Below are 14,856 nucleotides of genomic sequence, written 5' to 3' on the forward strand. Positions count from 1 at the left end.
GAAGAGCCGAAGGTCAGCTGCCTCTGGTACCAAGCCATCGTTGGGCTGTGCTTGTCCAGCCAACTCATGCCCAATACAACGGGCGTGTCAGATAGTTGAGTGACGTTGAAGCTGATGATTTCTCTGTGATTCCCAAGTCGCATCACCATTGGTGGCGTCTGCTTCACCACTTGCCCCCCGAGCAGCTCCCTGCCATCCACCGTGACAACCTGCAGGGGCAGTGTGGCCGGCAGCAACTGCACAGCGTGCCTGTCGACAAAGTCCTGCCCTATAAAGTCCGCATTGCTGCCTGAGTCAATGGTGATTGGCACGTCTATGGTGATTCCATTGGGCAGCTGGAGAGATGCTGTGAGCCTCACTACTGGTTTGGGCGGGAGGGGGTTCACGGGCTGTAAAATCTCTGGGGACTGCGTCACTAACACGTCTGGCTGGGCCCCAGTGCCTCTTCCTCCAGCCAGACTGCGTCGTTTCCCTGCTGTGGTCCTCCTTGCTGCATTGCTGCAGTCACCATTGCTGAGGCTGCAGTGAGCTTGTGGGGCCTCTGGGGACACTCTTTTGCCATATGCCCTGGTTCCTCACAGACGTAACACTTCCTGTTCCCTCTAGGAGGCTTCGCTTTCACTGCTGCCGGTGCTAGGGCTCTGGTTGCTGACTGAGCCCTTGCACCTCCAACCTCCATAGGTTCGGCTCCTCCTCCTGGCGGAGGCGTGGATTGCGCCCGCGCTGCTTCTCTGGGAAGGAAGGAGGGGCCCCCGGCTGGTTCGCGCCCTCCACGCCCTTCGTCCTTGCTCCACGGACGTCCTTCCAGCCTCACCCCCACTGCCAGTGCCCTCTGAACGACCTCCTGGGTGGTTCGGGGTCTCTCCCCCCTCGCGATCTCATCTTTAATCGAGTTGTGCAGCCCCTCCCAAAAGAGGTCTCTTACAGGAGCCGAATCTCTGTCCCATTCCAGGGCACTGACCAAGGCGAAAAAGCGGGCATGATACTGCCTGACGCTGGCCCTCCCTTGTCTCAGCCCATGCACCTCCTTCCGTGCAAGATCCACGTCAATACTTGATAAAAAGCACCCATCCATCGCTTTAATAAAGGCATCCGCATTCTGGAGCGCCGGATCATTATCTCTCCATAAATTGCGTAGCCATGCTTTCGCATCCCCATGCAGATGGGACATGATGAACCCCACTCTCTCTTGTTCATCTCTAAAGTCTTTATGCAGCAGTTGCAGTGCGCACAGTACGTCGGCTCTAAAGTTGGGATACTGTTGCAGGTTCCCATCGAAGTGAGAGACTAGCCCGCCTGTCCGTCTCGCCAACCCAATTCCCTCCTGCCGGGGTGTCTGCTTTGTCAGCACGTCTAACCTGACCTGGAGATCCCTGCAGGCGGCAGCTGCCTCCTCCTCTCTCTTCCTGGATGCGAGAACCTCGGCGTTCAGTTGTGCCACTGCTTTTCTGAGGTCCTCTATCTGCTGCTCAGCCGTCATGTCGTCTGCCGTTCGTGAGCTCGCTAGTAGGCACCTGTTTCTCTCCCCTCCTCGAGGCTGTAGATGCCCACAATGGTGAGACGGAGCTTACTGTCAGAGCTGCTTGAAGATCCTAGCTCACAGAGGATCACGCTAGCCAGCGATCATTAAGTAAAAGTCTTTATTGAATTACAGTTTCCATTCTCACGCTGCTGCGCGCAAACTCTACGTCTAGTAGCTAGATCGGCGAAGCTCCGTCTGAGTCTCCGCCCCGTGTGCACCAACTTAATATCCTAGCCTTGCTCCACCTTTTCCGCCTGACTGTCCTCCTCTGGGTCCCTCTACCCCCCGGGGCTTCTTCCTTCCGGGATTCTTCTGACGCTGACCCGGACCCTCCTGCCTCCTTGCGCCGGGCTTTAGGACCTGGTTCCCTTTCGGGGCTGCTTACTGCGCCGCCTTCCTCTGCATTTGAACTTGGCGCGCGCGCCCAACCTTCCACTTTCCTCTTAACCGTTTCTTCGCTCCCCGATGGAGGTGTGGCCACTCCTGACTCATGCCCTCCCTCCTGTGGTGAGCTGCCAGCGCTTCCCCCCTGGCTCCCTTCCTCTTCCCTGCTTCCTGGCGGTGACGCTGGTCCCGATTTCCAGCTGCTCCCCCCTGAGTCCCCTCTGGCTCTATCTTCCTGGGGTGCCCCCCTTGCCCTGGCCACTGGTGCTCCTTTCTGTGAATCCTCTGATTCACTAGAAAGACTAGGAGATCTCGGGTCGTCGTCATCACTCATCTTTTCTTCTGCCTCCTCCCCTTCGCTCTCTGTTTCCTCCCTTGCCCGTGCCTCTGCTCCTAAACCCCTGACAGGTGTACTAGAATGTTACCACTTTGATCTTTCTCTATTTCCAGAGATAGGTAATTGTTTACCTCACCAAGATCTTTCATGTCAAAGTGCTCTTTCAGTTGAGCTAGGGCGTTATTGTACATTGTGACATCTTTCCAAAAGAATAAAATATCATCAACATAAAACAAACAATACAGCTTCTTTTGCCCCTCCTCTTTGACAAATACACATGGATCAGCTTTCCCTTGTTGAAAACCTAGAGAAAACAATGCTTCAGTGAGTTTTGTGTGCCAGCACCGTGCACTTTGTTTGAGACCATAAAGGGACTTTTTCAGAGCACAAACAAATCCCTGTTTTACCTGTACGCCATCAGGTGGAAACATATAAAGTGATTCACCTAGAGATCCGTACAAAAATGCTGTATTCACATCGTGGTGACTAATGTGTAGATTCTCCTCTGCAGCTAGCTTGAGCATAAGCCTAATGCTCTCATATCTCACAGTGGGTGAGTAGGTCTCGTGATAGTCTTCACCTGGTACTTGTGCAAAACCTCTGGCTACCAATCTGGCTTTGTGTCTGACTATCTTGCCATTCTGATCAGTCTTTGCTTTGAAGACCCATTTGCTTTCAAGCAGTTTCATTCCTGGAACTACTGGAACTAGCTCCCAAGTTTTGTTCCTTTCTAAGGAATCAAGCTCAGCCTTCATTGCATTTAACCATGGCTCAGCTTCCTTAGAATCCAAATCCTGGATTTCTTGGAAACTTGAAGGTTCAAATACCTTCTTGGAGCTTTTAACAGCTGCTACTGCTGTCTTAGCAAATTCATCAGCAAATCTCTTTGGAGGTCTGCCTTTAGTGGCTCTTTGTGACCTGCGAATTAGCCTTTGGTCTTCAACACTCTCCTCTTCCTTCTTAGGAGAAAAGTGACCTATTGTGAACAATGGTTCTTCCAATTCCTGATCAGAGCTTTCAGAGGGTCGCATAGAGGCTTTCGCACTCTTGAAATCCTCCGAAGTATCCGATTCAGTTTCAGACTCAGAACCAGAACCTTCATCAGTGGGTGTGGGTTGTTGTTGCTTATCCTCAGTCTCATCACTGTCATCAGGATAACATTGGAAAATTCCCACGTTCTCCCCCCATTTGGCATTGTATTCAACACTTCTTGTGAGCTTAATTGTCTTAGAGTCAGTCATCATTATTCTGTAAGAACCTTTCTGATAACCTAGAAAAATACCATGCAATCCACGTTTGCCTAATTTGGAGCTTTGTGGTGAATGAATCCACATGTCAGAACCAAATATTTTCATGTGTTTGATGTATGGTTTCTTGCCAAACATCTTCTCATAGGGGGTACAACCAATCGCTGAAGATAACCTGCGATTGTAACTGTAAGTAAAACATGAGAGAGCTTCGGCCCAATAACTCTCTGGAAGATTGGCATCATGCAGCAAGGTTTTTAACCCTTGAAGCAATGTTTGATTTGCCCTTTCGCAAAGCCCATTCTGCCATGGCGAGCGAGGACTGGACAAATCGTGTTGAATTCCTTTCTCAGTCAGAAAAGCTTCAAACTGCTGAGAAGTGAATTCTCCCCCGCGATCTGTGAAAAGAATTTTTATCTTCTTACCATGCACATTTTCCAACCAAGCACAGAATTCCTTAAACCTTGGAAAAGCCTCTGATTTCTGCTTGAGATTGTACACGTAAATATACCTGGAAAATGCATCAATGAGAACCATGAAGAACCTATTGCTACCCAAAGAGGGCGATAGTGGACCAACTAAATCAGCGTGAACAATCTGGTATGGTTCTGTAGCTTGCCTACTAGACACCTTACCTTTCACAGCCATTTTTACCTTGTTTGCTGCGCATGCTTTGCACTTCATGTGGTACCTGCAGGGTTTAATAGTCATACCTTCAACCAAGGTAGGCATTTTAGATACTGCCTCAAAATGCAAATGACCAAATTTCCTGTGAAAATCATGAATACATCCTGCATGCAAACTTTTGTTAGAACCTGCAATGCAACAAGTATCATTCTGCACCACATCATCATAATACAAAACAAACAAACGATCAACACATTCAGCATGCAATACATAATCGTCTTTCTTTGTGATGGTGCATTTCTTGTTCTTGAAGGAAACGTCAATGTTGCGTTCATTCAGCTGCATCACACTTAGAAGATTGTGTGTGGCATCTGGAACATACAGTACATCCTGTATCGATAAGTTCAAACTGTGAAGAACAACAGTTCCGTAGCCTTGACTGGGAATCGTGTGGTCATCCGCCTGGTGAATCGCACCTTCCTGCGGTGTAAAAGACACGAACAGTCTCTTATCGTTGCACATGTGGTGGGTAGCTGCTGAATCAACAACGAAGAAAGATCTAGACGTCTTCTGGACCTTTGCAACCTTTGGAGTGAAGCGTGAGACCATTGCCTTGTGCTGCGTTGTCCTGGAGACCGGACCTTTGCCTTTGCTTTGGCCTTTTCCACGCGATGAACTTCCGCTGCGCTGCTCTGTCTTGGCCCTGGGATATCTGCATTCCCTCTTCATATGGCCTAGACGTCCACACGAGTAGCATTTCACTGCCTTCAAAGCTTTGGCGCCCTCTGGTGGTTCCACTGCACTCTGGGATGACGTCTGTGAAGACTCCCCCTTACCCATGCAGCTAGCACCCCGGCGATCTGCTTCATTCTGGATCACGGCAGTAACATAGGCTACTGTGAGCTGAGCAGTTGGCTGAACAGCAATCTGTGTGGCAACGGACTCCCAACTTGGACCCAAAGAATGTAGTATCATGAAGGAATACACAGCCTCTGGAAAGTTGAGTCCTCTCTGTTGCAACTCATGTCTCAGATTCTGCATCTCCATCAGGTGTTTACGCACATCTCCACCTTCAGCAAGAGTCATATCATGCAGCTTGGCATAGTAGTACATTAAGGAACCAGCTTCTGTCCTCAAGTGCGCCTCTCTTAAAGAGTTCCAAATTTCTCTGGCTGTGGTCTTTCCACGCAACAGACAGAGCTCTTCTGGGGATACTATCAACGTAAGCGTTCCCCGTGCTTTGGAATCCTTAGCATTCCATTCAGCTGTAATTGGAGCTGGGGGGTTGTCTGTAATAACATTAAACAGACTTTCTTTCCGCAGAATTGCCTCTGCATACTGCACCCACTCCGTGTAATTTTTCTCAATGAGCTTAGGAATCCCAAAAGCATCAACCAGCTTTGCATCAGCCATCATTGCTGCTTAAATCGAGCTGCGTCACAGTACTGCAGCTTTTTCCAAAAGCACTTTTAAAAAGTACTTTCGCTTTCCCCAGCCATTGCCTTAAACTGTAAACTGGCAGGCTTCCCGGAGCATGAGCACATACCTTCATCAATCAAACTTGACGCGCAGAGCAGATAACGCGATCCGTTCCTCTGTACCTCTGCCGGCATTCCGACTCGGCTGCTGGAGTCTTTGTTCCTCAGTTTGATTTACGTCTTTCTGGGCCCGGAACCATAACCAAAATGTTGATATTGCAGAGTCCTTTGCACAACGGAATGATGAACAGTACGTGCCACATGCTTAAAGTTGCTTTATTTTCAGTTCATTGTAGAGAAATTACAAACATGCATCTTGCCTCTGCTGGAGCAGAGAAGCAACCGTCCTTCTCATCGGAATGAAGAACACCGAGAGAAAAAGTGAAAAACAGGAAACCAGTGTACGTCACATCCAGCTTCCCATTCCCGTGGGAAAACCCAACAGTACTCTGACTGTGGAATGTAAACATTGTCTTGTGACAAGCACTTCGCTGCACAGTGAAGAGAGCAGAAACCAACACAATAAACATCCTTGTATATAAGAAGAGCTTGGCGTTGGTCTTTTGTGAGCTGAGACCTGAGGCAGCCTCTGACAGCATTGTTTCCAGGCCTTTGACCATTTTGGTTGCCCTCCTCTGGACACATTCCAGTTTGTCAGTGTCCTTCTTGAATTGTGGTGCCCAGAACTGGACACAGTACTCCAGGTGAGGTCTGACCAGAGCAGAATACAGTGGCACTATTATTTCCCTTGATCTAGATGCTATACTCCTATTGATGCAGCCCAGAATTGCATTGGCTTTTTTAGCTGCAGCGTCACACTGTTGGCTCATGTCAAGTTTATGGTCAACCAAGACTCCTAGATCCTTTTCACATGTACTGCATGTACCCCTGTTTGCATTTCACCATCTTCTCCTCTGAGTGGCCCCACTGCTTCTTTCTTCTTCCTTTTGCTACGAACATACCCATAAAAGCCTTTTTTGTTGCTTTTAACCTCTCTAGCAAGCCTGAGTTCATTCTGTGCTTTAGCTTTTCTGACTTTGTGTCTACACGTGCTGGCTATTTGTTTGAATTCCTCTTTGATGGTTTCCCCCCTTTTCCATTTTTTGTACACATCCTTTTTTAATCTTAACTCAGTTAAAAGTTCTTTAGATAGCCACCCTGGCTTCTTTAGGCACCTTCCATGTTTCCGTCTCATTGGCATTGCCTGACGTTGTGCTTTTACTATCTCCCTCTTAACAAACTCCCAGCCATCATGAACTCCCTTTCCTTTTAGTATTGCTGTCCATGGGATCTCACCCAGCACTTCCCTAAGTTTTATGATGTCGGCTTTCTTAAAGTCAAGAAACTGAGTCCTAGTATGCTTGGCTGCTCCTTTCCGCTGTATAGTAAACTTCAGAAGAGCATGATCACTCGCGCCTAATGAGTCCAAAATAACACAACACCGTCTTTTCGCTTCCATATGCGTAGAAAGAAGACGAATAAGCTTTGATTGGTCTTATTTCAATTCGCATGGTGTTTTTTGGGTGTGCACCGGAATCACCCCCGACCTAAGCAAAAAGGTGTTTTGGGTTCCATCTACATAAAAAGAAGATGATAAAGCTCTGATTGGGCTTATTTCAAATTGGTGTTTTTGGGGTTAGAATGCACGTTCACTCAAAAATCGCAGAGTGACATTTTTGTTATCAGCCGAAATCAAGTAAAGGTGTTTTGGTTCCATCTCAATAGAAGGAGGACAAATAAGCTTGGATTGTTCTATAGGTGGTCATTGACCCTGAGCCTAACCGTAACCCTAACCCTAACCCTAACCCTAACCCTAACCCTAACCCTAACCCTAACCCTAACCCTAACCCTAACCCTAACGCTAACGCTAACGCTAACGCTAACGCTAACGCTAACGCTAACGCTAACCCTAACCCTAACCCTAACCCTAACCCTAACGCTAACCCTAACCCTAACCCTAACCCTAACCTTAACCCTAACCCTAACCCTAACCCTAACCCTAACCCTAACCCTAACCCCAACCCTAACCCTAACCCTAACCCCAACCCTAACCCTAAACCTAAACCTAACCCTAACCCTAGCAAAGCGAAGTGTAATAAGCCTAAGCAAAGCCAAACAGGTTGTTTTGTGTTACAACTACATAGAAAGAAGAATCTTGGATTTCACTTATTTCAAATCGTTTTATTTGGTGTTAATGCGCATTGACCCAGAAATCGCAAAGTGTGTGTAATGAAACCAAAATAACACAACACCGTCTTTTTGCTTCAATATGCGTAGAGAGAAGACAAATAAGCTTTGATTGGGCTTATTACAATTCGCATGGTGTTTTTTGGGTGTGCACCAGAATCACCCCCGACCAAAGCAAAAAGGTGTTTTGGGTTCCACCTACATAAAAAGAAGATGATAAAGTCCTGATTGGGTTATTTCAAATTGTTGTTTTTGGGGTTAGAATGCACATTCACTCAAAAATCGCAGAGTGACATGTTTGCTATCAGCTGAAATCAACCATAGGTGTTTCGGTTCTATCTCAATAGAAGGAGGACGAATAGACTTCCGGTCGGCGCCAGCGTTCAGTGGCGGTCCTCTCTTCGAGCTCCGGACGAGGACTGCTCCGCGAGTTCGGGTCTCACCCGCTACGGCAAGCGGGGGACCCCTAAAATCACAGGCGCGGAAGCCTGTGAACAAGGAGACTCGGTGGGCATCAGAAGCACCCCCCTTACTGCGAAAGAGCCTTTTTAAAGGCTCTGGAACGGCATCGGGAGTGAGCGCGGCGCTGAGAGTCGCAACCCAGCCCACGGAGCGAAGCCGCGTCGCCATGAACGGAGAGCACCGATTCCTTCCTGTAAATTGAAATTGGATCGAAAAACCCATGAGTAGGACTGAATCACTACCTGGGACCCTAAAAATAAAATTTTAAAATTCGGCCGGAAACAGGAAAGGCTAAAAATAAGGAAGCCTGCCTTCCCCCGACTGCATGATAGATAAAGCAACGAAAGTATAAAGCTGCATCAGAACGAAAATAACCTTAAGACTGTCTAACCTTGGCATTGGATACGAATTTCCTCTCTAGCAAGCAGGGGCAGAGGGGAGAAAAAGTGACTTTATTAACCTGCATGACTTATTGAGAGAAAAAAGTTTTCTGCTGCCTTAATCTCCTGAAACGGACTGCCAAAGTAAAGTACCAGGACAGTGATCTGCATTTAGAAACTTGTTACAAAGTTACATAGTTGGAGTGCTACTTGATACAAAGTTTTGGGGCTTTGCTGCAACAATTTATTGGACAGTGTTGATAGAGAAACTATATAGAAAAAGTGTTGCAGCATTTATACAGAGGATTCCTGGTTTCTTTGTTCTTATTCTTTGTCTTTTTCAGTTGGACATTTTGGATTGCTCCCTCTAGAGGGTTGAGGAGTAACAATTGCAGAGCAACGGAATAGGACAGTGGGATTTTCCATCAGGAAACTGCTCCTGTGAGAAAGTCCTTGGGATATGAGTGGCCCAGCAGACGAGATAACAACTAGAGCTAAAGCAAAACAAGCACAAAAGAAAAGGGGCTCAATATCAAGTGTAACACCAGCAGGAGCAGCCGGGCAAGAAAAAGTGACAGCTGCTTCCATGGATTCAATGACACAGGCGTTACTCAAGATAAACCAATCTTTAGAAGCCTTGACAAAGCAGAGTACAGAAAACTCACAAAAATTAACAGAATTAACATCAAGGCTGGACTTGAATACGAAAAGTGTGACATCTAACACAGAATCTATAAATAAGTTGATTGAAGAAAATTCTGCAACACGCAAGATTGCAGAGGACGCCAGAAATATTGCTGAAGAGACACAGGGAAAATTAGAACCGATCTCCAAAAAAGTGAATGAACATGATGCGGCCTTGTCTTTGCTGGAATTACAGAGAAAGGAGAGAAATTTGAAATTAAGATTAGTTCCTGAAAGTGAAGGGGACAGCCTTGTGGAGTTGCTTACACAAGAGTTTTCTGACTTTTGGCAGGAAGAATTGGAGGAAGAATTCAAGATAACAACAGCATTCAGATTGGGCAGGAGACAGAATAGAAAGACCCCGAGGGATTGTCTGATTACTTTCAGATCCAAGGAAGAAAGAGACAAAATACTAAACCTACATTACCAAAAGGCCTTGGAAATTGAAAATTCTCATATACAAATCTTTAAGGACATCCCTAAATACATCCTGGAGGTGAGAGCCTTCTATAAAGATCTGGTCTACCTGCTGAAAAGGAACAACATACCTTTTAGGTGGGAGTTTCCACAAGGACTGTCCTTCAACTACAAGGGAAAGAAGGTGAAAATAAAAACAGTTCAAGACAAAGAGAAGTTTTTGGAGAGAAACCACGAGGATTTGCAGAAGGGAACGGTAGACCCAATTTTAGAGGTAAAAGGAGCAGTGGACATTCTGAATTTATCGTTTGGACTTAAACCACCGTCAGAGGAAGAGCAGCAACTTGGAGCGGTTGGAGGAGTAGAAGACAAATAACAAGATGGCCCTGCAATTCCTTAGTTGGAATTGTAATGGGCTGAACATTCCTACGAAAAGACGCCAAGTTTTTCATATTTTGAAAAGAGAACAATTGGATTTGATCTGAAATTGGCCCCAAAAATGATGTTTAAAGATGAACAAGGAAGATACCTGGCAATTTAAATACAAATACAAGGAGAAAAACTGTTAATAGTTGGAATCTATGCACCAAATGAAGGGAAGGCGGAATTTTTTAAGAAGTTGCATGAAACTCTGATGGACTATTTGGACTACAATGTGGTAATCATGGGAGACATGAATGGTGTGGTTTCTACAAATATGGACAAGGCACAAAGACAGACAATCTCCAAGGAAGGGAGACTTCCAAAGACCTTTTTTGAAATGACTGAAAATATGGACTTAATAGATATTTGGAGAACAAGGAACCCTCTCTCGAGAGAGGGAACTTTTTTCTCTCAAGCAATGATGACTTGGACCAGAATTGACCAAATTTGGATTGCTAGTGGGCTGGCTCCGAAGATCAAGAAAGTGGAAATCTGCCCAAAGACTTGCTCCGACCATAACGCCGTGAAGATGGAGATGAAACCTACAACAACTGGTCAATTTAGATGGAGGATGAATGACACCCTGTTTCGAGATGAGGAGATCCACAGAAAGGCCCAAAAAACTTTAAAGGACTATTTCGAAATAAATTTAAAAAATGATGTAGAAAAAAGAGTGATCTGGGACGCAAGTAAAGCTGTGATGCGAGGATTTTTAATTCAACAAAATTCAGTAAAAAAGAGAAAGCAAAATGAGAAGAAGGAAAAGATCCTGGAAAAGATAAAAGAAGGAGAGAAGAAATTGAGATCAAAACCAAAGTCCCAGGAGATTTTGAGAGAGATCAAGTTATACCAGACACAATATATGGAACTGATGAACCAAGAGATTGAATGGAAGATAAAGCAAATGAGACAAAAGACATTCGAATCTGCAGATAAATGTGGTAAGCTTCTGGCTTGGCAATTGAAGAAAAGACAGAAACTAAATACAGTTACAAACCTAGAAGTGGATGGAAAGAATATATCTAAACCCAATGAGATTAGAAACTGTTTTTTGAGTTATTTTAAAAAATTATATTCACAAGGACCGCAGAAGGAAGAGGATATAGATGAATTCCTTAAAAAATATGGATTACAAAAAATCTCTCATCAAAGTAAGGTGGATCTAAACCAGAGAATAACAGAACAAGAGATAGAGGGTGCCATTCAGAACATGCAACTGGGCAAATCTCCAGGACCAGATGGACTGACTTCCAGATACTATAAAGCTTTAAAGGAGTGCTTGGTACAACCGTTAAAGGAAGTCTGCAATGAGATCTTAAAGGGGAAAAGGGCGCCAGAATCGTGGAAGGAAGCGTATATTACACTCATACCAAAGACAGAGACTGAAAAGACTCAACTTAAGAACTACCGCCCAATATCATTACTTAATGTGGATTACAAAATTTTTGCAGACATTTTGGCAAAAAGACTGAAAAGAGTGTTGATGGAGAAGATTCATAGGGACCAAGCAGGCTTTCTCCCAAAAAGGCATTTATCAGATAACGTGAGGAACATAACTGACATTTTGGAACTATTGGAGGTGAATATAAACACTAAAGCAGTTCTGATCTTTGTAGATGCGGAGAAAGCCTTTGACAATATTTCTTGGAGTTTTATGAAAAAGAATCTTCATGGGATGGGGGTAGGCCAAGGATTTGAGAATGGTATGGGTGCGATATACTCTGAACAAAAAGCCAAGTTGATTGTAAATAATGTGATAACTGAAGAATTTAAGATAGAAAAAGGGACACGACAGGGGTGCCCAATTTCCCCATTACTTTTTATTTCTGTTCTGGAGGTGTTGCTAAATATGATTAGAGATGACCAGCAGGTTAAAGGTGTACATTATAAGTTAAGGGCCTTCGCAGATGATTTAGTACTTACTTTACAAGAGCCAGATGCTAGTACAAAAAGGGTGTTGGAGTTAATTCAAGAATTTGGTCAAGTAGCCGGATTTAAACTGAACAAACAAAAGACTAAAGTTTTGGGAAAAAATTTAACAGTCATGGAGAGGGAGAGGTTCCAGAATGAAACAGGTTTGACAGTGGTTAAGAAGGTGAAATATCTAAGGGTTCATTTGACATCTAAGAATTTGAACTTGTATAAAGATAACTATGAAAAATGCTGGTCAGAAATTAAAAAAGATCTAGAAATATGGTCAAATTTGAAATTGTCCATGTTAGGCCGAATTGCAGTTATTAAGATGAATGTATTGCCCAGAATGTTATTTCTGTTTCAAACATTGCAAATTCTTGACAAGATGGATTGTTTCAAGAGGTGGCAGAAGGATATCTCGAAATTTGTCTGGCAGGGCAAAAAGCCCAGAATAAAATTTAAAATACTGACGGACGCAAAAGAAAGAGGGGGATTTGCCCTGCCGGACTTAAAACTGTACTACGAAGCAGCTGCGTTTTGCTGGCTGAAAGAGTGGATGCTCCTCGAGAATACAGACATCTTGGATTTGGAAGGTTTTATTTTTTTTTATATAAAATTTTTATTAGTTTTACAGAATTTTAGGAAACAAACAAACACTTAAAAAGACAAACATACACGTATAATTTCATAGTATTTTTTCATAAACCTCTTTTCTGGGACTTCCCCATACCCCCCCCTTTCTGCATCCCAATGTCCATAATTTTATAGCAACTCCCAATTGTTACTTTCCAACCTCTGTCATCTTAATCATCTCTGTATTCTGGCCTTATATCACTGTATCCCTTTGTTCCTGACAACCGCAACACTCTAGCATTCATTAAGTTTATAATAGTCCTTAAGATAACTTTTAAATTTTCTCCATTCTTCTTCCGCCGTCTCTTTCCCCTGATCACGGATTCTGCCTGTCATTTCGGCCAATGTCATATAGTCCATCATTTTCATCTGCCATTCTTCCAGAGTGGGTAGATCTTGTGTCTTCCAGTATTTTGCGATGAGTATTCTTGCTGCTGTTGTAGCGTACATAAAAAAAGTTCTGTCCCTCTTTGGCACCAATTGGCCGACAATGCCCAAGAGAAAGGCCTCTGGTTTTTTAGGAAAAGTACATTTAAGTACCTTTTTCATTTCATTATAGATCATTTCCCAGAAAGCCTTTATCTTCGGGCATGTCCACCAAAGGTGATAGAAGGTACCTTCAGTCTCTTTACATTTCCAACATTTGTTGTCGGGCAGATGATAAATTTTTGCCAGCTTGACTGGGGTCATGTACCACCTGTATACCATTTTCATAATATTTTCCTTTAAGGCATTACACGCCGTAAATTTGGTACCGGTGTTCCATAACCATTCCCAGTCATCTGACATGATGTTGTGACCGACATCCTGTGCCCACTTAATCATAGCTGATTTAACTGTTTCATCCTGTGTATTCCATTTCAGCAATAAGTTATACATTCTAGATAAATTCTTAATACTGGGTTCTAACAATTCAGTTTCTAATTTTGATTTTTCCCTCTGGAAACCAATTTTCCTGTCCTGTTTGAAAAATTCCATTATTTGATGGTATTGAAACCAATTTTGTACCTTGTGCTTCAGTTTCTCGTAACTTTGCAATTTGAACTTATCTCCATCTTGTTCCAAGATTTCCCAATACTTCGGCCATCCGACCTCCATATTGAGTTTCTTCACTGCCTTGGCCTCCACTGGTGAGACCCATCTAGGGGTTTTATTTTCCAACAGATCTTTGTATCTTATCCAAACATTAAACAATGCCTTTCTAACAATGTGATTCTTAAAGACACTATTGACTTTATCATACCATAGATATGCATGCCAACCAAAAGCATTATTAAAACCTTCCAGATCTAAGATGTCTGTATTTTCGAGGAGCATCCATTCTTTCAGCCAGCAAAATGCTGCTGCCTCATAGTACAATTTCAAGTCCGGCAGGGCAAAACCCCCTCTTTCTTTAGCATCTGTCAATATTTTGAATTTAATTCTGGGCTTTTTGCCCTGCCAGACAAATTTCGAAATATCTTTCTGCCACCTCTTAAAACATTCCATCTTATCCAGAATCTGCAAGGTCTGGAACAGAAATAACATTCTAGGCAATACATTCATTTTAATCACAGCAATTCGGCCTAACATTGACAATTTCGAATTTGACCATATTTCTAGATCTTTTTTGATTTCTGACCAACATTTTTCATAATTGTCTTTATACAAATTCACATTCTTAGATGTCAAATAAACCCCTAGGTATTTCACCTTCTTAACCAGTGTCAACCCTGTCTCCTCTTGAAACTTCTCCTTTTCTGTATCTGTTAAATTTTTTCCTAAGACTTTAGTTTTTTGTTTATTCAACTTAAATCCAGCTACCTGGCCAAACTGTTGTATTATTTCTAGAACCTTTTTCGTACTAGTGTTTGGCTCTTGCAAAGTCAATACTAGGTCATCTGCAAACGCTCTTAACTTGTAATGTTTAGCTCCGACCTGCACTCCTTTAACCTGCTGGTCTTCCCTTATCATGTTCAGCAGCACCTCCAGAACTGAAATAAAAAGTAATGGGGAAATTGGGCACCCCTGTCGTGTTCCTTTTTCTATCTTAAGTTCCTCCGTCACTACATTATTTACAATCAATTTAGCTTTTTGTTCAGAGTATATTGCAGCCATACCATTCTCAAAACCTTGACCTACCCCCATCCCATGGAGATTCTTTATCATAAAACTCCAAGAA

Source organism: Podarcis bocagei (genome assembly GCF_964188305.1).
Source record: "Podarcis bocagei genome assembly, chromosome: W".
In the NCBI taxonomy this organism is placed as follows: Eukaryota; Metazoa; Chordata; class Lepidosauria; order Squamata; family Lacertidae; genus Podarcis; species Podarcis bocagei.